This window comes from Poeciliopsis prolifica, unplaced genomic scaffold (assembly GCF_027474105.1).
Source record: "Poeciliopsis prolifica strain line A6 unplaced genomic scaffold, Auburn_PproV2 SCAFFOLD097, whole genome shotgun sequence".
Taxonomy (NCBI): Eukaryota; Metazoa; Chordata; class Actinopteri; order Cyprinodontiformes; family Poeciliidae; genus Poeciliopsis; species Poeciliopsis prolifica.
In genome coordinates, this window is record NW_026562472.1 from 81839 (window position 1) to 108152 (window position 26314).

General features: G+C 37.5%; 1 protein-coding gene across 1 annotated transcript in view; it reads right to left on the bottom strand.

The window, feature by feature from the left end:
- LOC129353827 (uncharacterized) overlaps nt 1-26314 on the bottom strand; it is a 58880-nt gene that overhangs the window by 20237 nt on the left and 12329 nt on the right. Inside the window, exon 3 of the mRNA XM_055023284.1 lies at nt 17631-17797. The gene's annotated coding sequence lies outside the window, so the exon portion shown is untranslated. The remainder of the gene's footprint in view (nt 1-17630; nt 17798-26314) is intronic.

Sequence of the window (26314 nt, forward strand, 5' to 3'; positions counted from 1 at the left end):
CTGAGGCAAAGGTGTCAATGAAAGTCATCTGAAGACTCTGAAGACAGTGGCTGTTGCTGTTTGTTGTTCACCTTGTAGACCCTTGACCACACTATTTCACCAGCTGGAATTTAGCATCACACCAATGAGCTGCGTAGGGAGTATCAGTGAAAGTCACGCTGTGTCAGCAGCCATTGTATTGCATGTCTCATGCAAAAAGCAAGCAACATACATAATTCCAACTATTTAAAGTGTTCATGCAGCAGGAGAGCTCATCGTGGAGTGTTGCATTGGTTTGTTGTCTTAATTGTTATATTCTATGTTTACTGGCATTTCTCTTGTTTTTTTTTGTTCAAATTGAAGGTCATAAAGATTAATTGAGGTAATCAAAAAACAAACTTTTTGGCAGTACTTCAGGTTGTCGTAACGTGCATAATGGATTAAACCACTGGAATTTTGCTTTTATAGAGTTATAGAAAATAAATGAAAATAGAATACTCCAAAGATTAGAAAATGTATGAATAAGGATAAATTTAATAACATTAAAAAATAAATGTTAGACTTGAGAGATTTGAAAAATAAATCTCTTCAGTTTTTACAGTTTTATAACTGTAAATAAAAAAGTTTTGCAAATTCAGTTCAATAGAGTTAATATTTAAAAAAAAAAACATTCCCAAGTTTTACGGTTAGATTCAACCAATAAGAATATATTTCCAATGATGACTCGATTACAAAAATATCCGTTTACAACAGCCCTAATATGTTATTAAACTTTAAATAACTTACAAGTAACTTTTCACTAAGAAATAGGATTTTTTTAAGAGTTAGTTCAACCAGCAATAATTTTTTCTATATCGGAAGTGAAACAGAACTAGTACTTTTTCATCAAGAAATTATTGACAAGCTCCTATATTTTGTTGAAAAGTTAGTTTTGTCTTATTTCAAGTGTTTAAGATATTTGCACCAGAAGCTTGGCCAAGATTTTGTGTTTTGGTAGGATCAACAAGAACAAAGGAGTGTGTGCTGGTGTAAGTATTATTAATTTGCTTTCTCTGTCTGAAAAAAGAGAATCAATAATAAACACATCCATCATGAACACCTGGTAGCTAAGTACAGCATAACGGCAGGTCCGATACTAATTCTACACATTGAAGCCTGTCTGCTACATACCTAAACACATCAATATGCAATGTGTATCTGACACTCAGAATATATTCTATTTTAGCAGAAAAGGCTTTAGAGTAAACAGCTACTCGTGTTAGCCACGCTAGCACCGAGTACAGTGGCTGATGCACACTCAAACATTTGCCAACAAACCACAGGAATCACCCACTGATTTCAAAAATAACCTACGAAGCGATGAATTCCCGACTTAACCAGCCTTGCAAGAACAACAGGCACCAGCTATATTGATGCTATGTTTTCCTCATTGTGCATAATGATGGAGGCATCTCGTGGCTCTAACACCTTGATGGCATCCAAAAAAGATGACATGAACTTGTCAGTTCCTCTCTCCATTGTTGTAGCTGATATTTGGTGAAAATCCAGCAGAAATGATGCTCCAATCAACTCAGAAATGCTCTATCAGTCCATGTTTCCTTAGAAACAAAGCGCAGAGAGGCTTTGTTTGTGAGACTTGCAGCCATGTGAGATTTTCTAGGCTGGTTGTGGGCGGAGCTTGGTAAGGTCCATGTGTGTCACAGCAATTATTGCACCACAAATACAAAACTGCTCTTGAAAAACATTCCTATTTGGTGCCAATATCCTCCTTTAGGTCAACAGTCACAAAAAAAACTGATTTATATCATGCCTTTAATGTATTGATATTTAGTTGAATTCTGTTCTATTCTATTCTATTATTAGTTGATTAATTAAACAAACAGTGGAGAAAATAAAATCCCCTACATGATCAAAAACTATTGTCAGGATAATAAGTTTAGCACAATAAATGGTGGATAATACAATAAATCCCTTCTCCTAACCACAAGCCTGTGATCAGCCTTGTGGTTTGAATCATATTTCCTTTCTAATAAATTGAATCATCATTTTAAATCTACGTTCTCTATTTATTCAAGTTTTTATAATTTCATATTTAATTATCTCCCAATGTATACATTCTAGAATGTAGAGATGCTACATATTCCATATCTATAATAAAGCACATTACACGAGTGAGACAAACAGCTGCAGTTAATAAAGACCGTTGATGTTCTGGGTCGAGTGAATAACAGTAGCATATGGTCAGAGTCTTTCTGCCAGCAAACAATGTATTGATTAGAAATGTTTACATTATGGAATTCAGACATCTTCTATTTCAGAGATGTAAACATGTCGATTCTGTTCATTGCACCAATTTTCTGGTGGGCTGCATGGTCAAAGTTCAACTGAACATTTCCCTGCCTTCACATCTGAGTCTGGTTAAGCCTTAATGGCAGTGACAGCTTCATTCTGGAGAACAATCCAGGATGTAATTCCTCTGCAGAAAGCTTCCCCTGAGACAAAGAGACTTAAACAGAAGAGCCCTGACATGATTGTTTCTGCTCCCATAAACTTCACGATTCATACAGTACACAGGGGAGGGCAGTCTGATAAAGGAGAAGTACTTTTTAATGTTTTTGGAATTAGAAAAAGGGGAAAATGTTTTTATTTATTTTCTAAACGACCACTTTATCCATCGTAGCCAACGTTTTAATGCACAATATTTTCAATTTGAAATGTTTTCCTGCAGGAATTACGCAATGAAGGTGATGTAAACATTTATCCAGAACACCATCAGAAACCATGTCTGCTGCAGACTATTTGTTTACTCCTGCTCTCCCTTGGCTGTGATCCGATTAGCAGAATGGCCTGAGTGTAGCATTGGCCTTGCCAGGCATTCATCATGTGTTGTCGGCAGGTCAGGTTCGCCGTCTTTCTGATGGACGTTTGAGGTCCGGGTCTGTACATCACCTCTAAGTCTATACATCAACTGCAGGTGCTTCACCTTGTTTGAAAATGAAAGTCTTTATTATTGATTTTGGCTCAGACTGTACATCCGTCTCCAATTTGAACTCCATCCGTCTTTGTCTAAAGCACACTATATTAAGTCAACTATCAATCTCCAGGTTTCGCTCTCACTCTGCAGACGTGGATGTGTGGGTGGCTCACTGAGAATGATACATTATTTTTTTCACCTACTGTTTTTAAACCTTTATTTTCCATTGGCAAAAGAAAAGCAGTAACAGATTTAATGCTTACACTTGGGTTGTCTTTGGATTTTATATTCATGATTTTCTACAGGTTGCAAGGACTTTTCCATGATTTAAAGTAAATCACAAAGTGTTTGTGATTTATTTCCACTCTTTTTATTCATTTTATGTTTGTCAGTCAACAAGGACTAACTCTGAGAAAGGGAATAGGAAGTGCTTTATTTCATAAGTAGCAGCAGTAGTGAAGGTCAGAAATGTTTTCTTTCTGCCCACTTTACTCATCTAAATGTTTTGTTAACTTTAAACCAAAATCTGGCACGTTGGAGGAAAAAAGCTCCAAACAAGAAAGGCAATGTTCGAATGGCCTTTATGCTGTTCAAGCCGATGCTCTCTGAAGGATATAATCAGAGCTGCTAATGTGGAATAGCTAACATTCAAGAATATGCAAAAACTACCTAAAGAAAAATCACCTGATTACTGCCACATCGTCTGAGAACAAAATGTATATCAACATTCACACCAACGCTGTTTAGTCCAGAAACTATAGACTCTGAACCATTTGGACCACCAGCAGCACCTAGAGGTCTGCAAGAAACTCACAGGATTTTACAGTAAAGTTAAGAGAAACCAGAGATATTATTTTCTCATTTAGGGAGCAATCAGGCTATTTTATTATTACACAAAGAACCATAACAATAAGTGTCTGTTCTGTCATAAATACTAATTTATGATAATTAGATGGCACATGCCAGGAGATTTCACCTGTGTGGGTTTAATTAAGACTCCTTGTCAAAGCAACAGATGTGTGCAGATGCCCTGTTCATAATAAAGTAGTTGGGGAAGAAGTAGACAAGAGTGTATAAAAGGAACCACCATAAACCATAAACTACCTGTAAACTGGCTCAGAGTTCTGATATTTCCAGTTGCTGATGCTGTAAGTGTTGCATGGATTTTAAAAAAATACTACATTTACCAATGCTTTAAAGTAAAATTGATCAAAAACAGAAAATACTTTTCCAGTCTCGGAAGGTAAGTTCATCCTATCATTATCTACAATTACATACATGTAAGAAAACGGTTCAACAGTCAGAACTATAGAGGAACTGTTCACTTAGAAGAACATTCATGTATTAAAATTACCTAGTCAAAGGCCAAACCTGAATTCATAGTGGAATGAATAAGTAAAAATAAAAACTGATCCACAGACTCTCGCCGTCTGATTGACACATAAAATCCAGAGACACGCTCACACTGTAGAGAGACCTATTCTTTAGTTTTTCATATTTTGTGCTTTTCTAAGTAAGAGTCATTTTATGGCCACTTGCCACTTTAAATCCAAATGTGCTGGAACTAGCCACGCTCCCGAACTCGTCAATGAAAATGGCTGCAAACAGATGTGCAATTGTACAACTATACATCTTTGAATAGCAGAAGTGGAACCTCCTTCACAACCAACAAGAACACAGCAAGTGGTTTCTGGACGGTAAGTCAACAACAAAACACTTCTCTCTTCCAGCAGCCATTGTACAGAGCATAAATCCAGCTGGCCAAACGTGCTGGAGTTCAGCTTGGGTTGCTAGGTAACGGGGCTGGGCTCTGATATGGTTGCTAGGCAATGCCGCATCATTTTCCAGACTACAAAAAAAATTAACTAGTCGCCAAAAAAACAAATGTAATTTTTTTAAAGCAGTGATAACCCAAAAATGTGCAAAATGTAAATTTTGCAGAAAAGATCCTCCCCCTTAAATATGAAAACACTACATATTCTTGAGCCAGTGGATGCTAATGATAAAGATAATAGTGTTCCAGTTTTTTATTTCTTTCATTAGAAGCAAATTTCTCTCTTGATGAATATTGATTATGTGCCTCATGCAAAGGTTCCCTAAAGAGATCTGGGCCGTTTTGTTTCACCAGAAAATCTACAAAACCTGGCAAAAGTTGCTCAAATGTCACCATCACATTTACAAACTAAAGGAGCCCCTCTGGTCCGGTCCGGCTTGTTTACCTTCTGTGAATATTGATGAGCGAGGGATTCTTCCCGCTCACAGGGCCCGGCAGTAATTTGTCAAGAGATTCCCCATCAGCGTTTGGACCGAGGCGGCCATTATTGCTTCTGTCGTTCAATCAGTTCACTTCTTTCCCTCGTTTCAACACTTCCCTGCATTGAAACGCTCGGTAATTACATCCCATGTGGTTCTGGCTGCACACACCACCATCTTGTGGAGGGCTTTCGCCGGTGCCAAGGGCACGGAGATGAAGACAGAGGCAGGAGGAAGAGGAGGCCCCTGACTCTTCTTGTGACAGCATCTCGTCCAAAACGTCGCCAGCGAATGGCTTTGAGGGATTAATATCATCAAGCGATTGAAAGGGATCATCTTTTCCTTTTGTTTATGAGTTCACCCCACCTTTCCTCTTTCTTCTCCGTCTTTATTTAACGTGCTGGGAGTTAATGGAATTGTTGCGATGGTGATGTATGGCCGATTGTGTGAGCAGACAGATGGGGGAAATGTAATTACGGATGTTTCATGGCTTCAGGGAGAAAAGAAAACTTGTCACGAAGGAGAGTTCAGGGGAAAGGGACAGCGCCATTCGTCATGTGAGGACGACGGCAAGAGAAAATTAAATCAAAAGTTTTTACATAAACAGATTTTTTCTTAAAACTGTTTCACTCACAACACAACTAAAAAAGCACCGGCCATTATCTCAAAGAGTTATACAGTTTAAATTCAAAAAGTCATTGAAAAGTTTCCCAAAACTCCACAATTATGTTGAGCTCTAGACTTTAAACATGAATAGTTTCTACATTCATAAATACATCTGACATATTGTGAAATTAAGCAAATAGAAATCATTTTTGTCAAGTTTAACTTTCCTAAAATAAGAAAGTTTGGACACAGAAATGTGTATTTATCTGAACTTTGAGTTTATTTCTGCTTCTTTTCCAAAAGCTTTTTATATTTTCTGTCATCATTACAAACCAACACACATTTTGGCTAATTTATTGTAAAAAGAAAAATAAAGTAGTCACTCCCTGCACTTAAGAACTAGCTTTGACAACAACAGATGAACTGAACCACTTTTGAGGTTTAATCCAGCACAATTAAACACAACAATAGTGTCAAATGTTTGGTTAAACATGTAAAAATAAAGTGCAACCAATCTCCTTTCATATGGTCTAGAAAATGGAACAAGTCATTTTAAATATAATGTAACAGATCCTTCAATTCGTTTTGTTATATTCAAGATAGAAAAAAAGTTGACTTTTTTGTTATATCTGAATTTATTTCCAATTGTTGGCACTCAAACTCTTCCACAATTATCAACTGTATGCTTCAACTTTCTTCCCATAGAAAGAACAAGATCAGTGACCAAATTACCACAAATATTCCACAATACCTCCATTAAAAGTGTGCAGAATTTCCTCAAAGTCTTACACATGCAGCACAAGTAGCCGAAAGCAGGAAGTGACCTAGCGTGGCTGAACAGCAGAGAGAAAGACACTGAAATGAGGAAGCACAGATAGGGTCATGACCCTGGATCTCTGATTCTGTGGGAAAGTGATGTTCCACTGAGCTGGTGTCAACCACAACACCTACACACACAACTCTGTTCCTCCTTTTTATCCTTTCCTTCACAGCAGTTTGTCGGTATTCCCACCGTGTGTTCATAACCTTTCACAGAACAAGATGCTGCAAATCACATTTTCTCTAAGTGCTTAACATTTATTTTCTCTCCCTTAAGGTGGTTTGGTCCTAAACATGTTAATTTCTGTGCCGTTTCGCTGACAGCAGAAATAATTAGTCAACACTTTGAATAATAGCGATGGTGATAAATGCTGTGAACAAGCTAAAATCAACACTGAATTTGTCTGTACGTTTGACTAAGACCTAATGTATTTCATCCCTCTGGGCTCTGAGGCTCACTGCTGCACAGAAAATAATTAAAACCACATCAGTGACTGACACCGGCGTAATGAATGGATTTTTTCCCCATTAATACCAACAAACACACAGTACAGTATTTTATTTGAACTCTATCAAATAAATCCAGCTGCAGTAAATATTCTGCAGAGGTGTGCAGTTTCCAAGGAGACGCACATCACAGGTTTCTAAACTAAATCAATACAATGCAATGGGATAAAACGAGAAAGATTATTTTGACTATTTAGTGCTTTTCTTTGTCTGAATAAGAGTTTTAATTTGACTAAAGTTATTAAATGAAAACAGGATCTGAGATGGACTAAACAGCAGACAAAATCAAAGTCAAGGATCATTTTATTGACCTAGTCTTGGTCACAACTCATTTCTTGTTTATATCTTGGCTTGTTTATCACATGTTCATGTAATTATAGTTCATTCATGTAACTCGCCCTTTGTGTGTTGCATCCTTTTTACTGATTCTGTCAGAGTACTTGTGTGTGGTCTTGCATCTTTTCTCCATTTGAAACCTTCACACACCAACCGAGACATAAAACTAATTTATTATGAAAAACTAGAAGTAAATATGTCAAACAGTTCTGATGTATTAATGAGTTATTGAAGCATTTTTTCATTTTTCTCTCAAAGCGGTGAAAAAAAAAATCTTTTTTTTTTAACACATTCAAGATATTTCATCTGGCAGGAGCTTTCAAGGAGATATAAAGATATGATACAAAGAGGTGCTATATTATGACACGCTCATGAAGAATTTATAGAGAATGTTATGAATGCTGTGAATAGTAAATACTGCAGCAGTGCCAAGCCACAGTGGGAGAAAAAGCTGTCCTTATTAGCTGGATGATCTGGGCTCAGTCTCTTCTGCTGGCAGGGTTCAGTCCTGCTGAAGGGTCCCTAAGCAAGATGGAGAATCTTCATCACTGCACTCAATGACCTGCCAATTAAATCCCCCATGAAAATGCGTAAACACGTGATTTGAGATTGTCTGCAGACGCTCCAGTGGCTGTTTTTTTTTGTCCTTGTCCAGCTGAGTACCTCTTGATGGATCTGCATTTAACCTCACTAGACTCTCTATTTTCACAAAGTCCGGGCAAAGAGGGATCAATGAGGCTCTTCATGTAGATGGTTCATCGGCCAGTTGGAGTAAATGGAGCACAGAGAGCTGGCCACGTGTGGTGGCCCCCGTAAGATAGATGAGAAATGAAAAACCTCGCCATCGTTTCAGCTCTATCATCTTCAGCCCTCAGTCACTTTGCCAAGAAAACTACAGGGACGTGACTTCGGCGGCTAAGCAGCTTTGTGCCATCAATGCACACTCCGATGGAACAAAGCGGCACCAGCGAAGCCAAGAGTCAGTGAACTTTAAGAGGGAAAATACAGCTTGGAGCTCGTTCTGTCGATTTAAAGAAAAGAAGGGATAAAACAAGCCGGCCCACTGATGTGCATTCTCATCTCGTATCTCCTACAGACACTGGGCGATCCTGTGGAGGGTTGGAGAGGCGAGCAGATGAAACCATGATTTGTTACTTTCACCTTAAAGACACGGAGAAAGAGGATTCTGCCCAGAGGCACCAACGCAGAGGGGGAATGCCTTGCAGCCAGCGAGTCAGGTGGTTCTTATTGGGATTCAGGACATTCGCCATGTCATGCTGCATGTATTTATGAACAGCAGAGGTGAGAGGAGCAAGTGTGCAGATAACCACGTGGGTGTGCTGGTGCTGTCCAGACTCTGCCAAGTTCAACCTCCAGCCAGCTAACAAGACCTCACACTCGTTTGCAGTGTTAATTTCTGTGACTCGCTGCTAGAAAATGTTCACAGGAGAACAACCTTTTTCTTTGTGTACCACCGAACTGCGCCGGAGAGCCCAGGGATCAGTTCAGCCGAGTCTCCTTTGCAAAGCAAAGAGGCAGAAAGAAGCATTAATTCTTAACCCTGTGGGAGGAGCGGCGCAGAGCAAAGCGGACGACTGCAAAATCCATCTCTGTCTTGTCCCCCCACAAGAGCCGAAAGGTCACCGAGCTGTCAGGAAGTAAAATTCAATACCTCAACCTTTCAAGCATGTCTCTATCTCTGTGTCCCCGTCAGAGCTACACAATCCCTCCCTGACGCGCCTCTGAAAGGCCGGCCCCGCGCTGCACAGACGAGTCATGTTCAAAACTCCACATCCTCCGTGACACCGACGCTAACAGCCACCAAACCCAGAACCTGTAACACCGCGGCGAGGTTTAAACATGGAGGACGTGAGGTACGGAGGCCCTGAGATGCAAAACAGAAAGACGGAGCAGAAGGAGACAAAGACTGACGAAATAAAACGCCTCCGTCTCGGAGGTAACCAGTTTCACGTTTATGGAAACATTAATTTCACCACAAAAAATAAAACAAGCATGTCTATAAAGTTTTGAAAAGGCACCTATTATACAAACTTCACAGTTTGAATGTATTTAAAAACACTTTTTACTTTTTAAAGTTAATGTTTTTTTGGGGTCTGCAAAATGAGCCATTTCTAATACTTTCTGGTTGTTGAGTCACAATCAGAGGTCCCTGCACTGTTACCTAACAACCAAATCGGAACTCCAGCACCTTTGGTCAGCTGGTTTTACCACTGTATGCTCTGTACAATGGCTGCTGGAAAGGCATATAAATAACACTTGAGAATTTGTTACTGAAATTCATCTAATCTGAGAATTTTTTATTTTCCTGGGCAATTTTGTTTTTGTACATAAACCATTTTATTTTGTTCTAGTGCCAAAAATATTGATAACATAGGATAGTGGTGCAACATTCACTTGAAAGTTGAATGGGTATAATAGCATTTGCACCAGTTTGATGGTTAAATAACATTAAAAACAATAAATCTGTTGTTTAGCAGCAAAAAAGGTTTTTTATATTGCAAATGTTACTTATTTTGTCGATATATTTCAGAAAAGAAGAAATGGCAACATGATGGCACAAAATCCAGAGACTCATTTTAGTTTTTTGTCTGGGTTCCATGAAAGGTTTTTGTTTTTTTGACACCTCAGGGCCACCGTAGAATGTTTTACACTTCTACAGGTTTAGATTAAACAGAAACATTTTCTGTAAAATCTGTGGCTTAAGAGGCCTTTTAAATCAAAAGTTTAATTTCCTTTTAAAAGTAAGAGAAAACAGTTTATGGAGCTACTTTAAAATTTTCCTTGGAAAAAGGTCTTGATGTTTAAAGTTATGGATGAAAGAGCAACATGAGGTCATTCTGCTTTAGAAAAAGCTGTAATCTGGGGACAACGCAGCGAACTGGTAACAGGTAGGGATGCAGAGTTTTGTTGTGATTGATCATTCCTCCTACAGAGAAGCAGAGGTCAGAGCTCAGAGGACACTTTCCATAATTCAGCTCCACATTAAATTTTACACAGGCGTGATGGGGTTTCTGCTGCACATGTTGGATTAAAAATTAAAGCAGAAAGAGATTTAACTTTCCAGCAGCATCATCAGTGAGCAATCTGCATGTTTTGAGATCCTTTGCAGGAAAATGACTGATGTTTATTACAGGATGTGGGCTCAGACTCTGACATGTTTGCACCAAAACACGGGACTGAAAGCAAAAAGCCGAGTCCAGCCTCCACATTTCCCAGGACGGCCGTGTAAAGCCGCCGTGTGTTCATCAAGAGTGGCCCGGAGTTTCTGAAGCGCTTTCCCGTTTTGTTGCTTAAAAGAGCGAAAATGACAGCAGCACAACAGAGGAACGCTGCTTTGGTTGTTGCTCTTTGATCGCCGGCCGTAACGGCTGCCTTTCATGCCTCTTTGAAGACGAAAAGGTTAGGGAGAAAAATGCACAGGCGGCGAGCGAGTGGAAATAAAGTGCAGCCACAGAGCCAAACTCATGAGGAGAAATGTCACCGCGCAGATGAGGTGAAATATTCCTGCACTCCCTCCCTCTGATAGAACGTAAACATCCTCATATTGAGAAGTTCTGAACATACTTTTCATTCAGAAGCTTCTGTATAGTCAAAGCAACAGTACAACACAATTTCAGCTAAAGATTAACAGAAATAAGGCTGCAAGTCGACATTATTTTAGTCTAGTTGAAGATTAATGGATAAAAATGTGCACATCCTGCAGATTTTCCTTTAAGCTTTTCTTAATTAGAAATAGAACCCAAAACTTTTACTCAAGCTACTTCAACATATTTTTAATCAAAAGTATTTGGTAAAAAAGTCAACTCAATCATTTAATATTTAAAAATTACATCATCATTTGTATGAAAATATAAAGTTAAGGAGACATTTTGATATTTTAGAAGCAAAAATGAAAATAATTCATCTAAGTAACAAAAAAATAAAGTCAGGATCAATAAAAAACAAACAAAAGCTGCAGGTGTGTGTCTGTCTGGTGAATTTTTGGTTGAAACATGTTTATTTTTCATTCAGAAGGTAGAAAATCCTGAAGTCTTACTCAAGTAAGAGTACAAAGACTTCGCAATAAAATTATTGAAGTAAAAGTAAAAAGACCAGCGTAGTAAAAATACTTGAAATTAAGTGTATTGTTAGTCCATAACTGTCTATAGTCAGGGATGAATATGTGTCAATGTGCTCTAACGTTTAATCACACATACCGCCCACATATTGGATTTAAAGACCCGGCTGTCAGACTTATGCTCCTCTATGCTAACGCTAAACTACACTTCTTATGAACGCATCGCTGGTTGGGAAATGGTCATCAAGTCTCTTCCTCCACTTTCTGGCACAATTGAAGGAAGCCAGCAGGTTGGCCAGCGCAGCTTAAGAACCACTGAGCGCTCTGTGTGTTGACATCAATACTGCCTCTCTGGGATGAAACAAAAAGAAAGGGCAGGGAGAAGGCAAAGAAGAAGAAGAAGAAGAAGCGGCATTGATTACAGGAAGTAGGGATGTGGAGAGGAATTAAGCCGAGAATTGATCCTGTGAAATGAGTCTGATGCTGAAGATGAAAGAGGGCAGAAGAAGGAGGGAAATTTCAAGAAAAGAAGTGGACGTGTTCATGGTGGGTGGCAGAGGGCAGAAAGACGCAACATAGAGAGAAAGGGATAATTCCACTGGGAATCGAGCCAGTTGGGCTGAACAATGGGAGTGCACTGCAGCTGATTAGCAAGGGCGAGGTGGGAGATGACAATATGCTTGCTGCTGTTTTTTATCCGGACTTGAGCTCCGCCGGTGCAGAAGGCACTCCACTCTCAGCGAGACACTTTTCCTCCAACCAGCATTGCGGGCAATTAACCCAACCACCTGCTGCTCCCCGACAAACTGCCTCTCGTCTCTGCCAATGCGGCTTCGGCGAAGAAGAAACGCAGCCAAGTTAAAATGTCAAAAAACAACCAAGAAATGTTTTTCCTTTGGACCCACAGAGGCTCGTATAGATCCATTTAAGTATGAACGGTAATAGTTTCGTTACATGTGGTATGAAATGTAAGAAATCTCAACAGATCCAAGGAAAGTGAAAACATCCATCTTGAAGTTAAGATCTGGACAACGGCGTCTGCTGTGATTGATGGCGACAGAGATGTTTGAAGAGGCAGAACCTCTATCATTCAGCAGGAAAACAATAGATGGGTTGACTCTTCAAACCAAAATCCCACAGAAGGATCCTGTGGGATCCTGTTTCCGTTCATCTCAACAGTTTAGAGGGTCGGATGGACTTTCCTGATACAAGACAGAAATGTGTGGCGTTGCTTGGGATAGTTTTCTAATTAAAATCGTTTGCACATACAAAACGTTCCAATAAAACAATTCTAGTTTCCTCCATTTTCTTTCAGTGAGCATGACTTCGAATTGGAAATAAAGTGGAGTATTAGCAAGTTAATTCTCACAATGAGCAAAAGCTCCTCAACTCCTATAGAGATACAAAATATATTTTTGGTAATAACGTGATTTCCAACATTAGTTATGTTAGCTACTCATTTTATGTGTATGCTAATATGAACATTTGGAAATTGCCGAGTAATAGCTGTTAAAATTTTCAAAAGATTGTGTTTTGAGTACTCCAATCTTCTAAAATAAGTTGTAGCATGAGTTACATTTTTAGCTAAGCTAATTTATGTCACACACATATAAACACTGATATTGCTGATTGATTTCTTTTCCCAACCATTTGTGTTAAAAAAGTAAACCAAGATCTTTCACTGAAGACAAAATTAACTTGTGCAAATTTCATGAATTACAGAATTAGCTAGGTTAGCTAAGCTAACTCTATGCTTAACATGGAAACACTTTGACATTGCTCAAAAATCTCAGTCCATAATAAATACATTTTTGTTAAAACAGAAAGAAAACCAACCAACCAACCAGCTTAAAGCAGCTTATCAGGAGGAATATGGCAGTAACTCAAGCAGCACTCCAAGAGAAAAAGACTAAAACAGTTACAAAAACTGAGGTGCTTTACAAAGCAAAAAGAAACAAATATGTTCACTTTATTATGACCAAAGAACGCTGTCAAGAACAAACATTTTGTTCTGCTGCCACTAGATGGCATCAAATTCAGACAAACAAGTGGTTTAGGGATTAAAAACCCATTTTCCGATCTAAATATAGGAAACAGGCATCTGAAAATATGATTTTCTCATTGAGGTTAAAGTTGAGAATCACAAATACAGCGGTGTTAATTATGCGCTGCAGTCTTGAGATTTACTAAAATAAACACTACATGGGAACTGCTTCACAAAGCATTTCCACTTTAATTAACTTCATTTTACTTTCTGTAATTAATCCCACACAGTGGCAAAAAAAACAAATACGATCTCTGAATCCTCTACACAGAGCTGTGAATGAGGTCAAACAGTTTGCTAATGCCGGATCTCCTCTTTTCTTACCAGAGTGACTCAGTCATTCCAACTCGCCTTCAGTCAATCATCAATTTATATTTCCACTTTCCTCTCAGCAAATCTTTCCTTTTTCACTTTTAGTGCTTCTTGTTTTAAAGAAAAGCTGCTAAACCTGAAACAGAAGCGATTCTACTCTGTGTACGTTTCTTGAGTCAAAGGTTAAGGTTTCAGATTCTTCCATTGTCATTTCCTTTGCTTGTACATTTTTTTGTTCGTAAACATGAGTTCAGTTTCTCTGGTAACTCTCAGAAATGTACAAAAAGCAATAATCAATTTACAGAAACTAAAACATAAATGACAACATCAACATCATAAATCTCACAGGATCAGATTCATGATTAGATTAAGCAAAAACGCTACTCATCGTACAATTCAGTCCTTTTCTATTCACACATCATTTACTCTGGTATTTTGTATTTAATTCCTCAATTTGATAGAATTTGTTTGTTCGTATTTTTCTTTTTCTTCTGTTCATTTTTTATGCATCGGCTCAAATGGAACAAAATTACCGTATTTTCCGCACTATGGGGCAGTGAATGGTCTATTTTCAATCTTTTATTTATATATATACGTATCTATATGAAGCAAAACAAGCTACAAGGTGGACTAAGTACAACAAAACAGATTAAGTGAGTCAGACAAAGTACGGAGCATTTTACTCTGCAAAAGGCAAAAAGGAACAATATACAAGGGACTGTTGTTTTTGACTTTTAGTCTGGAAACTACGGTAAGATTTTGGAGAAATTTGATCAAATGCTAAATAGTAAATGATTGATGGGAGTTTTTATTAACAAATGATTCAATATCATCCAAATATCCCAGTTTGGGTCTCATCTGACCAGGTCTTCTCCAAGTATTTCACTGGATAAATGTCTGAATATTCTGCAGAAAACCTTTAGCAAGCTTTAGCAATCAGTCACTTCAGCAGTGGAGTCTTTCGTAGTGAACAGGCACAGAAATTAGCCTTCGTTATAAGCTGCTTTTAGTGAAAAAGAAACTCTTACCAAGGTCAAATTATGTGACAAATTTTTAAATTTCAGAAATGTTCTAAAATGATGTCATGTCAGTCTAGAAATATGCCTTAAATTTACTGGGAATATCATAACAAATGAGAATCAAAATCAGTTTAAATAAGTGTGAATATGGCAAACTACACTATGACCTACATTTAAACTATTCACATCCACAAATTTAGACAAATATTTTGTTCAGTTTCTCCTTCTGATATGTTCTTTTACTTAAAATCACACTTACAAGTAACTTTTCAGTAAGACATAGCAGCTTGTTTAGAGTGAATTAATAATGATGGAAAAACACATGTTTCACTGGCACTTATAACAAGACTTTTTCCCCATAATATAAATTAAATAATTTTTTCATAAAAATCAAGGAATTAACTTCCTATTTCTTGCTGAAAAATTACTTGTAAGTTGGTTTTCTCTCATATCAAGCGAAGAAAGATATTTGCAGAAGAAACTAGACCAAAATATTGTGTTTTTGTGGTGTATTTATGATATGAATCATGCACTCTGCAGAAAAACAGAAAAACCTTCATTTAAAGACAAAATTGTCAACTAAAATCTTGTTCGCATTAGCTTTTATGTGATACTCTCTGCCAGAGGGAACTGGTAAACATCAGTCCTTTACATCTGGTCTGTGATTACAGTATTTATCTGCAAACGCATATAAACAGGTAGAGGTTAAAAAAAGCTGCCCGGTTCGTTTTTCCTCACATTGCCTCTCCGCTCGGCTGAGGAAGATGTGCCTGTTCCTCTCTAACCCTTTATCTTTATTGTGCAGTTTGCAGAAACCCCCCTGACGGACCTCGTCCACACCTAAGGCCATACATGAGTGGACAGCTGAAGAAAAGAGGGAATTTTTAATCCAATATTACCAGCACGGTGGCACTGCAGTGGAAAATTACTGTTTTTTGCATGAGGGAGATCAAAGTCATTGGCCGTATTCTGCCTTTGGTGCTTGGGATTAAAGTTCCCCTCTTTGCATGGGCTCCTGATCGCATGCCAACATCAAAGCAGCGCGCACAAGCATCTGCTCTATCAGAGGAAGTGATTTGTCAACACACTCTTACCAAGGTACGTCCCTAAAAACAAGGAAGTTGGGTGGGAGAAGCGGAATAAACCGCGAGATAAGAAAAAATAAACTTTCTAGAAGTTGGCAGGCGGCATCTCTGAAGGCTTAGCCAAGATCCAGTTGGCAGCGGAGAGCCTCTGCAGAACACAGATGGATTAGAAAGCGACAGTCCGAACCATGCTAGCAGCCGTCAGAATGACAGATGTGTCGCTAAGGCCCAACACATGCTTTATGAAGGTCTCGGATTAGCCAGAAGTCTCCGGAGCAGAAGGAACCGCCTGCATGTGTGTGTTCGCTTCACAAGATTTCATCTCATACTTTTAGTTTAGCAAGGCTTGAATGGAAAAAATCATTCAAACTCAATTGAAATGGTGAATTTTTGCTTCATTTTAAGCAAATTTCTCATTTACCCAAATATACGACAGCACGGACCCCAGCTTCATAAATTTAAACATCTATTTACGGGCAATTTAATGTAATATTTGCATCAACTTTACAGTTTTCCATTAAAGAAAAGTGAGACAGGTGATGAGGAAGCTGGGAAAGGAGCTTTAAAAGGAAGAAGTCATTAATTCAGATGAGTTGAGAGGTGAAATGAGTTTTTCTGTCCTGACATATGAAGCTGCTCATCTGTGTGTGCAAGCAGAGCAGTTTTAGAGAAAAAATAATGACTTTAAAACCATTTCGAACTCCAGAAATGGCAAATGGGCACAAAAAACACTGACGGTGAGGAAAATGAGAGCAGACAAACAATGAAAACGGTGCGTTGTTGTTGGTGGGCTTCCAGAACCGCGGGGATTTTGGCCAATGTGATGAAAAGCAGAACATGTGGATCTGCCAACTGTGACCTGCCGGGTTTAGCATCATTCATTAGCCGTGTCCTTTCTCATTAACCGACATCTGTATCTTAATTAGGCAGGAAAGACAGGAAGAGGCGCAGGTGGCGTTTTCCATCAACCTGAGCTGCTGCCACGCAGTTTCATCGCCATGTAAGCTATAAATTACAGATTTTACTGGACAGTAAATTGTCCCAAAAGTTATTGCGATACACGATAATATTGTTGGAGGTACAGAGGGTGAAGACAGGTGCTTGTTTGTCCAATTTCTGTCCTCTTTTTGTTCATTTAGAAAACCAACAGGTTTGTGACTTTGACATTTTTTGACTCTGCACAGGTGTGTTCATGTATCACAATCAGATTATTGCTAGATTATCACAAAGAGTATAAAGATGTTTTTAAAAACTTAAAACATATTTATAGACAAAAAATATTTGCATTGTTTCATTTTATATAAAAAATGTGTATAATTTTAGTATTTGTTTTGGCTGGTTTACTCCTTTGAGTCCAAATATAATTAATTACTAACTGAATAAGTTGATTAATATTAATTATTTTAATAATTTGTTAATTTAATTAATGGTTTTAGCTCTAGATGGGTGCATTTTTGAACATTGTTGATATATTGCTCAGACTGATTCTTTTGCAAAAAGCAATAAGTCTGTTAATCGAATAATAATTTCCATTTGCGTGATTGTATTGTTTTTTTTCTTCTCTTTCTACCAAAAACCGGATGATAAAAGTCTTTAGGCTCAACCTTTTATGCATTACCTGAAATCTTGCTGCTTTGCAAACCTCAACGCTGAATGATGTCGATGGTGAGGAAATGCCACTTTGGTCGTCTCCGAGCCATCAGTCCTGGTGGATCCTCCTCTTCCTCCTCTTCCTCCTGCACCGCTCTATCGACGTTCAGTCATCCTGACAGATGCTTCAGTCACCTGGGATTAAAAATGAGGCTGATGTGACAAATCGCCTCCTTTGTACTGTTTTCAAAATGACCCAACAAATTGTAAACGGGAAGAAAACCGCACTAAAATTTACTGTAAATTGAAAGCAGCTGAGGAGATTTTTATGTTATTTAGCTTTCGGGTCGAGGTTAATTCCTCCAGAACGGATCAACTTGACTTATGATGTTCTACTCAAGGGACTTCTTTTTGGATCGTCCTGTTGTTCTTCAATGAGCATGTAAATTCACTTTTTGTGTTTAAAAGTGGCCGAGACCTTTACCGCTCGTTACTTTTGCACTTTCTATCTCTTTTTACTGTGAGCCGTCTAATAAAGCGGCATCAGCGTGATAATAGTCTTTGCAGAGATATTTAGTCTGAACTGCCCTTGGTGAGATATTCCAGCAAACTTCCTGGAAACGGCTTTTAAAAGATACGCTGTGCTTAAGCTTTTAGACGAAAAAAGAAAAGGTGTCCATGCCCTTTGAAAAGCATTCACTGCAATATAAGGGAACATTACCTGCTAGGTAAAAAAGGAGGACAAATACCCGTCATGCAGGTGAATACAATTATTACAAAGTGAGGAACATTTCTGAGCAAGACCAAAAAGCTGAGCTGCGTTATTATTTTATGAAATACCAGAAAGATGAACGTAGTATTTAGAAATTCAAGGTAGATTTTGTGCCTCCTTATTCAAATATAATATAAAATGACTGAGTTTTCCTCTGAAACAGGAGAAACTATTTCTCTTTAAAAGGTTTTGATGCCATTCAATTTCAAATAAACAAACTGGGGAGGAAAAATGAGAAACACTTTTTGCAGTGTTTTGGTACTGCTGGAGAAGTTTTTCTGTTTCCCTTAAACAGCTGATAAACCGTCGCTACAGGAATTTAAATCAGCAGCGATTCTTGCGTCAGTAGTGAGAATCCAAAAGCAGGAAATGCTCACTTCTGGAAAATGCCTCAAAAATATCCGAGTCTACATTATTTCCACATAAAAGCCGTAAAACACTTGCTACAAAATATATTTGATATCCTGCTTGTGCATCCACCTTTCTGCCCATTTCAAAAATTGCTACTTCAGTTGTTTGTGGCATCAAAAGTCAAATTACGGTGTCCCAGAAGGCTTAAGTAAATGCAAAAGCCACAACACAACAAGAAAACGTTACAAAGCAACAACAAAGAGTCAAGTTATGTCAGCACGTTTCATAACTTGGACTGATGCGTTTTGTTGTGAGGATTATTTGTGATTTTGTGTTGTTTTCTTGTTTGTGTTGGTTTGTTGATTCCTTTCTTAGCCTCAGTAATTAGCAGCTTTACCAGTTCAAAAAATAAATTGGTACCGACAACAACATCTTCTGTGTAAGATTTCAGGAAAATATGTACTTATTCTCAACAAAAACACAAATTAAAGAAATTAACGTTGGTCTCTAAAGGCTGAAGACCTTTTAAACACTGAATGCAGCTGATTTAGATGAAACAGAATATCTTTATGTCACCACATAAAACCTTGACTGCCTTTTCAAACTATAAAACTGCTTGCATCAATTTTGTACACAGAATGTACCACAGGCTTACAGAAAACAGAAAACATATTTGGCTGTATTTTTTTCCATTTGCAGAAATAAACTCCCAGAAAACTTGTGATGGGCAGATTTCTGGCAGCAGCAACATGTTGCATCAGTTTACAGACTGGAGAGTAATAGACCTGTGTGTCATTAAACAGCCCATTGAACTGGCTAATAATATGACTTACATGATGGAGGCCAAACACTGAATGCCAGTTAGCTTCTCATTCAGTCTCTTTCAGAGTTTGTTGGCAGACGTTGGCTCTTCTGACTGAAAAATACTGCCAGGATAAATTATTACACTGTTCTCTAACCTCCTGGTCTCCGATGACCAGATGTCTTCAGAAGAACCATGAGCTGCAGGTCGGCGAGACACCTTGGTGTGAATAACGCATAGAATGACTCGGCGTTTTTCCTCGGGCATATTGTGTAAAAATTTAAAACCAAACGTCAGCGACGAGTTTGGAAGCAGCCGCAGCTCATGATTGTTTTAGTTAGATTATTGACGAATTGACAGATTTTTAATGATTTGAAAGCAGAAATAAACAAATAATTCAATTCCTTTTTTAAATAAAATAAACAAGAATTAGTAAAGTAGATTTCTTTAAAAAATCTACATGAGGCCTCTTGATGAAACCATATTTACAGACAAGACTAAAATTATAACAAGGTCAAAAACTTCATCAAAGAAATCAGAAGAAAAACTTTTCAGTAGCTAATGGATATAACCAAGCTTGTGTATGAACAAGAGGTCTCACTTCAATAGAAATCTTTCATTGAATTCAAACTGTGGTTCAGGACAAATTTAAAGTTATTTTGTGAAGATTTCAATCAGTAAACTTGTGATTCACAGCCACAAACTAATCCAACTGACTGAAGTTAGTTTTTGAAATGCAGATAAGAAATCGGATGCTAAGCTGATAAGGAAAAGTGATTTATTTCCTGTGAATACTTTTATAGTATTTATTAATGGTTTTCTAACCTGGAGTTCAAATCCAAAAGCAGATGATTAGAAAATAAAATGTTTTCCTCGAATGGATATAAAAAAACATTTTTAACAGAAATAAATTCAGTGGGTGCGTTTAGCTCTTCCTGATGCGCTGAAGCTGCCAAATGTTTTAAATATTTACCAACAGGATTTATTTTCGTCACATTTTACAGACCATCTGGTGTCGCGCACAAACTGGACAAACTGGGGAGCAACTTTACACCAACTGTCACTTAAAATACAGGAAACTATAACTGACTGAGTGGTGATAATTAGCACTCTCTACTACAACATATGGACAGAAATATAGGTATGAAAATAAACGCACTGCATTTGCACAAAAGGTCAAAGTATATTTAGATAAGTGATTAATCACACAAAATGAACATGTTGTCTCTGTGGAAAATATTAGATGTATGCGATTTCTCATTTAAATAAAATACTTTGAGGATTATTAATAAGCACAGACTAGAAGCAACACTTTATGTTTGGACTCTTTAAAGTTTTGTGCTTATTTTTATGATAACTATTTCTCAGGCTTTTAATGTCTATTCCTGAAGATAAAATCAGAATGCATTAACAATAAATTTGTTTCTCAGGACATAAATTATATACAAATACACAATAAATGAAATCAATCTCCACAACTTTCACTTTGCATAATATTTTCCAAAGGTAAATTTTTGTGTACAGAAACTTCAAAATCAATTTTATTTGTGATTTTAGTTGCAAGTGGTTTTTATTTCTGTTTTATTGATTGTTTTTGGCTTTATTTTGTATATTCAAAGTATCTTGCAAACTTTCTTTACTATCCTTTTACCAATATATTATTTGAAAATAGTTTCAAAATATTTATGTTTAGTGCAATAATTATTGGGGCAATTTAACATCCTGCAAAAGCTGTAACCATGACAGAACTATGAATACAAACTCAGCAAACATCTGGTATATTTACAGCTGAATATTTGATCAAATCAGGGGATTTGAGATCTTGTTGCCTACTTCCTGTTGCCAAACAGGTACTATTAATTCATTTCTAGATATTTAAGATCTGGGATTGATCAATCAAGTTTATTAATAAAGCACATTTCAGCTTTAAAGTCACAAAAACATTATGAAACAAGATTTAGTCACATACTTTGATCGATGCTCTATTTATTACCAAGTTAACTACGATTTAAACAAACTCAGTGTTTTAAACATAGAAGCTGAACATATCATTTTAGATACTTTTATTTCCTAAATAAATGAAATCAATTTAAAAGTGCTTTTTTTGGTTGTTTTCTTTGTTGAAATAATAATGGGATGATAATAAAAACAGACGGCGTTTTCTGCAGCGTTTGTTGATAACAGTGAAATGGACTCTAGAAGGTCAGTGAGCTTTGCCAGCACTTTGTGGCTGGAGGAGGAAACGGAGAGGAAATGGAGAGGAAATGGAGAGGAAATGGAGGATCCTCCTGCCGGCCCGTCTGACCCAGTGAGATTAGCAGCAGTGGAATGGCGTCGTCCATTTCTCTAATAAGACAGAAAGGCTACGACCCAAACCAACAACAAACACAAGAAAAGCCTTTTTATCAAACACTCACAAACCTCCTAACTAGAAATGTCCTCACAATGACACAACCGGAAATAATAATATTAGTCTCTTAATTATTGTCGACTTCTTTGCTCATTCTGATGAGAAAGGTGGCACTGATTAGTAAATGTGAAAACCATGAACACGTTTACTCTGCGTTTTGAGTTATTTACAGATTCGTATTCCAATGATGTGAAACAATCAAAAAAGAATATTTTGTTCTTTACTCGATTTGTAATTTAGAAGCACAATAAGAGAAAAATAAACTTGAGCAGAAATAAAAATCCTCTTCTGCGCCACTAGATAAAAATAATCCACCAATTTCTATCAACTATAATTTTCTGTTTTTTTAAATGAATTTAATTGAATAATTTTTAATTAAATAAAAATAACAATAACTGCTGATGTAGCAGAGGGTTATAAGCAAACAACGTTCTAAAAACAAACCAACTGAGACTCGTTTGTGACATTGAGCTGTTCAAAAGAATCACATTGTTCATGTTGCGGATCACTAGGGGCGCCTCTGGGAACCACACTGTTTGTCTTGGCTTCAAATCCCGGCATCCTAAGACCTAAATGCCCCTGCTGATCCCTGATGGGGGGTAAATTGCTTGCCATCGGGGCGCTGGCTGACTTTGTTGGTACAACAGCGCAGATGATTTCTTGTTGCATATTTGGCTCATTTGCAAAGCGATGGAGAGCGATCAGAGATGCAGAAGTGCCTGCACTGGAAGGGAAAACACGAGTGCACTTCGACTGGAGCCTGAACAAGAGACGCTCCCTCAGTAGTGGAAAAAAGAGGCAAATCTGCCAATTCAATTGGTGAATGGAGAAAGGAGTAACCTCCAGTCATGTATTCAGTGCTTGTTTTGTCCTGATCTCTTGAGGAAAGGAAATGAAGTTGAAGTGTCCAAGGCTGTTTGCTTATTCATACATTTAAGTGTTCCTTATTTAATTAACTAATTTATTCAGGAATCCTTTAAATTAAATATGCAATAACTATTTTTTTTTTGTTGCCACATGAGATTTTCTTTCCTGGTAAAAAGCAGCAACATGGATATGAGTGTAAAATTTTCCAAACAGGCAGTTTCATATTCCAAAACTGGTTGTTGACCTTCTGTCTTACAGGGTGTGAGTGAATAATGAGCTCTCTGGAGAGCAGCGTGTGAAGAATACATCTGTTAAATGTTCATTCACATCTCCAGAGCGAGGAAGAGAGGGAGGCCGATCCCGCTCCGTTTTAGGATTAGTCATTCATCCTAACAAAAAACTCCCCAAAGAATCGATCTGCACTTTACTACTGCAAACACTCGATGTTTTCCTGCGTTTAGAGGGGAATACAAAACATTTCTTGGATTCGTAGAGACATACAAGAACAAATGCCAGTCCAAAGAAACCATCATACTTCTGCTACCGTGCTTTGAATGTGCGCTTTAATCAAACTCCGGTTCTCTTGAGGATGAGCAGTGAAACTAAAAAAGCCAAATCTGATCCGCCTGAAAGCCTCAATGAAACTCTGATGCGGTTAATCAAACAGCGCAGGGCATTCTGGGTGTCTCTGTTGTCATGGTAGAGCGAACCCCTGAAGAACAATATTATCAAATATCATCAAATAGCATGAAATATTTCAGAACGTACAGCGGTCATGATTTGTTGAATTTTAACAGCGGTAATTATGCAATATTGAATTATTGACCAGCATAAAAGAGAAATTTGCTTCGTCCCCTCTTGCATCTTGACTGAAACCAAACTGTTTATCAATTTATATCCAGGGAGAAATTTATATATTTTACATATAAAAACATCAGAAACTTTCTCAGCTTTAGTTTAAGGTATATTCTGTAGAAATCAGGTAAGAAATAAGAGCATTTTGACCATTTTGTGACAGATTCCTGCTCACTGGGACAGTCTGGGTTTATGGACATGACTCAGTGACTCAGTAATGGCCGCCTGCTGGAGCATCGTTAGCATTAGCGGCTAATAGGCAATGTCCAAGCCAATAATTGATATCAATGAAGACACCAATCCAAATTAATTTCCAGGTTTTAGTATTTGCTGCTATTTAGATATCTCATATTTTCACATGTCTCTCTGGTCAAAAAAAGTTACAAAAATATAATTTTTAAATTTTCTTGCTAAGTTTTTTTGCCATTTAAGCAAATAGAAACATTTTTGGTGATTCTAAAACCAAAAATAAAAAACATTTAATCTGAATTATATTCAGATAGCAGGAAAAAACATTTTTTTCAAACTTAATTACAGAAATATACTTTGTACATTTCCAAACCTTAAAATCACCCAATTGAAATTCCATAGCCTGATTAATATTTTTGGAATTTGGCTTACAGATACTTCCTAATCCATTTTATCTACGGTTTTGGTTCTAAAGATCCACCTTTTATTTGGATATTTAAAATGTTTTCCAGGTCCAGTAATAATATCATTCATAACATGCATTATTATGACTTTATTGGTTGAAAACGATCTCAAAATGATCATTTCTGTTTTATGATGGGAGGCATCAAGAGGTCCAGCAACAGAACTACACGTCTGATGACCCAATTGAATTATCCACAGTAATTGTGCTTAATTGTAATTGGAGGTCATGATTTAGATGAATAGGTCCAATGATTCAGGCAGTTCAAGTGCAGCAAATGTATCCGCTGAGGTCTGACTTATCTTAAGGTTAATGACATATGGCAAACACTCATACTGCACTGCAGCGCTCCTTCACCACAGGGCGCCGCTTCCTGCAGGTAGCATTTCTAAAGACGGGAATAAAATCACTTTAAAGGCCACCGGCCTCCTGCTGCTTTGGAAAGATTCCATTTTATATTTTAGAGTAATTTCAATGCCCACCAGTGTCATTTGAAATGATCCCGTTCACGTATGAGCGACGGTCCAAGAGGGAAAAATAGAGCTGCAGTTACTGGGAAGGAAGGTTGTTTTACAGACAATCTCAGCCAGTAACTGTGCAGCTGTGCTGGTTTGTGTGGGCGGCTCTAAGATAAGTTGCAGAGGTTTATCTGTCCAGGTGCTATCAAACAGTTCAAGCGAAAACACAGATTTAAAGATGCATCTGTCTCCCATAACGCATCACTGCTGCCTGCTTTCCCCTTAATGTTTAAGGAAAATTTTAAGCAGAAAATAAGAACTGAGAAAATAATTTTACTGGATTTTATTGACAGATGTTTGGCATTTTGTCCTATAGAAATGTTATTTTCTTAGTTTTCTGAGTTACAAGCAGCCAAAATACCAATGAAAGATTCATACAAATTTTCACAAGCTGTTGATGTACAATGTCACAATAACAACACTTGCTGGACGATAAATTATCCCAGGCGTTATTTCAATAGACTATATTGTTGCCATTAAATTCAAGCAATATTATGGAATAATAATTCAAGATTGCATTTTCAAAACCTACAATTCTTAAGAATATTTAACACTGGAACTGGAAAACATTTTAAAAAAGAAATAACTAAATAACAGATAAAGTGAAGTATGTTTTTTTAAGGGCTTGTTGGGACCATTAAAGTCTTAAATTGTCCAGTTTTTGGTAGAAAAAGGAAATAAAGACAATAAACTATACAAATCCAAAAGATTGAGTTTGTTTTCATTTGTCGTAGGATTAATTTATTTATTCAGACTAAGTACTTAAACATCCAGAGATTAAAATTCCTAAATTTTGGTCAGACTTTGATGCAGGTATTAATTTTGATTTAAATGCAGCAAATGTTTTGAAATAGTTCTTCATTTATTTGAAATATGCCTTTCTTTCTACAACGTGTTACTACTTTATTTTGAGAAATCATCATCATCATCATCATCATCATCATCATCATCATCATCATCATCATCATCATCGCAGCAGCGTAAATTATGTAATCACAGTAAAAAGTAGCCGCCCAATAAATTATTCAAGAAAGTGAAGTGAAAAACTATTTCCTATAAAGTTCTATGTAACAATCAGAAGGAACAAAATATGAAGTTAAATTGAAATTTTCATAAAATTACTTGAGTAAAAGTAAAAAGTACAGCAGAGTAAAAAAAAGTTACTCCAATAAATGTGAGTAAATGTAACGAGTTACTGCACATAAAACTCTCCCCAGTTTTGTTCCCTCGTCAAACATGGACGCCCGTTTCTATGGCAATAAAATCAACGCCTGATCTTCCCACACTGGCAGCTTCAACACCAGCCGCACGGTTCAGCTCAATCGTCTGCGTAGAGGATAGCGCCCGCTTGCCCTGGGCGACCTCCTTACATCCGATCACAGCTGGCGACGGCAGCGAGCATCTGGCTTGGTCACATTAACCGTGACCCCAGTGACCCCGGGGCGGCGAGGCGCGCGCGGCGGCGCGGCCCAGGAGCAGCGAGCG